A 3,558-nucleotide genomic window follows, 5' to 3' on the forward strand; every position below is an offset into this window, starting at 1 on the left:
ATGAATAGAATACTGTATGTTAATTGTACTGGGATATTAAAAAGTTAAAATATTTATAGTAAGCATATTTTAAAAATCCAAAGAGGAAAAAAGAAAAAAGGCAACCAAAAAATTATCAAGCCAGTTGAACATAAAATTCACAAAAGAAAATGAGTCAATACACGTATGAATAAATCCTCAACCTTATAGGTCATCGGGCAAATATAAATTAAATGTAGGCTAGATACCAATAAATACTTGGTTAATATGTACTACCACATGCCAGACAGAATAGCTAAGTTAAAAAAGCCATTGACAATGGCAATACCAGGTCTGTGTCCCTCTCTCCTTACCTACATGTTGAAACTCCAGCCCTCAATATGATGGTATTTTTTTTTAATTATTTGACAGAGAGAGAGATCACAAGTAGGCAGAGAGGCAGAGAGGGGGGGGCAGGCTCCCTGCTGAGCAGAGAGCCCCATGTGGGGCTTGACCCCAGAACCCTGAGATCATGACCTGAGCCAAAAGCAGAGGCTTAACCCACTAAGCCACCCAGGTGCCCCAATATGATGGTATTTTAAGATGAGGCCTTTGGAGGCCCTTAGGTATGAGGTCTTGAGTGTGGAGAATTAATGCCCTTATAAGAAGGAACATCAGAGGAATTGCTTTTCTTTCTCCTCTTTTAGGCACCCAAAGAAGAGAGCATGTAAGCATGTAAGCAGTTTGCAAGCCAAGAAGCCTCAGAATGAAATAAATTGCTAGCACCCTAATCTTGGAATTCCAGTTTCCAGAACTGTGAGAAATAAATTTCTGTTGTTTAAGCCATCTGCTCGTGGTTATTTTGTTATAGCAGTGAGAGATGACTAGAACAGTAAGCAAAAATGAAGGATATATACAAAATGTTGACAACACTAAGGAAATGAAGCAACTGGACCCCTCATACTTGCTGGCGAGGGTGTGAATTTGTTTGTCATTATCTCCTAAAGCTTAGCATATGCGTATCATTCAGCAATTCATCCCCTCAGGAATTACATACACATGTGCATCCATGAAAGTGTGTGACCAACAAAATTGCATGCATATGTGCATCAAGAAACATATAAAAGATTGATTACTATATTATTTGTAATATGAAAAATTCCAAATTTCTGTCAACTGAATATGTATATATTAAATATAGCAGAGTAATAAAATAGAAAAAATATACAATTAAAGTAAACAAACTTACAGCAATGTTGATGAATCTTATAAGCATAATTTTCAGTAAAATAATGATGAATACAGCACTTAGATATATAAATCCAGGTGGTAAAACTATGAAAATAAAAAACATTAAAGGAGATATGTAATAACAATGTCCTACTTTTTTTTACTTAAGTATTGTTATACAAGTATTATCTTTGTGATGTGATAATGAACTATGCCCTTTTTTTGTGAGTTAAAAAAGTTTTTTTGAGTCTTCTTTTAAAAATTTTTTATTTCTTTTTAGCGTAACAGTATTCATTGTTTTGGCACCACACCCAGTGCTCCACACCCGTGCCCTCTCCAATACCCACCACCTGGTTCCCCCAACCTCCCACCCCCCACCCCTTCAAAACCCTCAGATTGTTTTTCAGAGTCCATAGTCTCTCATGGTTCACCTCCCCTTCCAATTTCCCTCAATTCCCTTCTCCTCTCCATCTCCCCTTGTCCTCCATGCTATTTGATATGCTCTACAAATAAGTGAAACCATACGATAATTGACTCTCTCTGCTTGACTTATTTCACTCAGCATAATTTCTTCCAGCCCCGTCCATGTTGCTACAAAAGTTGGGTTTTCATCCTTTTCTGATAGAGGCATAATATTCCATAGTGTATATGGACCACATCTTCCTTATCCATTCTTCCGTTGAAGGGCATCTTTGTTCTTTCCACAGTTTGGAGACTGTGGCCATTGCTGCTATAAACATTGGGGTACAGATGGCCCTTTTTTTCACTACATCTGTATCTTTGGGGTAAATACCCAGTAGTGCAATTGCAGGGTCATAGGGAAGCTCTATTTTTAATTTCTTGAGGAATCTCCACACTGTTTTCCAAAGTGGCTGTACCAACTTACATTCCCACCAACAGTGTAAGAGGGCTCCCCTTTCTCCACATCCTCTCCAACACATGTTGTTTCCTGTCTTGTTAATTTTGGCCATTCTAACTGATGTAAGGTGGTATCTCGATGTGGTTTTAATTTGAATCTCCCTGATGGCTAGTGATGATGAACATTTTTTCATGTGTCTGATAGCCATTTGTATGTCTTCATTGGAGAAGTGTCTGTTCATATCTTCTGCCCATTTTTTGATATGACTGTTTTGTGTGTATTGAGTTTGAGGAGTTCTTTATAGATCCTGGATATCAACCTTTTGTCTCTGCTATCATTTGCAAATATCTTCTCCCATTCCGTGGGTTGCCTCTTTGTTTTGTTGACTGTTTCCTTTGCTGTGCAGAAGCTTTTGATTTTGATGAAGTCCCAAAAGTTCATTTTTGCTTTTGTTTCCTTTGCCTTTGGAGACATATCTTGAAAGATGTTGCTGTGGCTGATATCAAAGAGGTTACTGCCTATGTTCTCCTCTAGGATTCTGATGGATTCCTGTCTCACGCTGAGGTCTTTTATCCATTTTGAGTTTATTTTGTGTACGGTGTAAGAGAATGGTTGAGTTTCATTCTTCTACATATGGCTGTCCAGTTTTCCCAGCACCATTTATGGAAGAGACTGTCTTTTTTCCACTGTGTATTTTTTCCTGTTTTGTCGAAGATTATTTGCCCATAGAGTTGAGGGTCCATATCTGGGCTCTCTACTCTGTTCCACTGGTCTATGTGTCTGTTTTATGCTAGTACCATGCTGTCTTGGTGATCACAGCTTTGTAGTAAAGCTTGAAATCCGTTAATGTGATGCCCCTAATTTTATTTTTGTTTTTCAACATTTCCTTAGCGATTCATTTGTGATTTGGGGTCTCTTCTAATTCCATACAAATTTTAGGATTATTTGCTCCAGCTCTTTGAAAAATACTGGTGGAATTTTGATCAGAATGGCACTTTAAGTATAGATTGCTCTAGGCAGTATAGACATTTTAACTATGTTTATTCCTCCAATCCAAGAGCATGGAATGGTCTTCCATCTTTTTCTGTCTTCTTCAATTTCTTTCATGAGTGTTCGAACTATGTATTTTTAAATATCTTAATTGAGATATGATGCATGTACCATAAAATTCACTATTTTAAATGGCAAAATTCAAGGATTTTTAGTATATTCACATTCTCTGGTAATAACTAATCTATTTTCTATTGATTTGCCAATTCTAGATACTTAACATTAATGAATACGTATGTGACTTTCTATGTCAGTTTTTTTCATTTAGGATAATGTTTTCAAGATTATCCGTTATATAGTATTTATCAGGACTTCACTGATTTTCATTGTTTAACAAAATTTCATTGTGTGGATATACCACATCTGTTTATCCATTCATCAACTGATGAACATCAGGATTGTTTCCACTTTCTGGCTATTTTTGAATAGAACTGCTATAAACATTCATGAACAAGTTTTTG

This window comes from Mustela nivalis, assembly GCF_964662115.1.
Source record: "Mustela nivalis genome assembly, chromosome: 7".
Lineage (NCBI taxonomy): Eukaryota > Metazoa > Chordata > Mammalia > Carnivora > Mustelidae > Mustela > Mustela nivalis.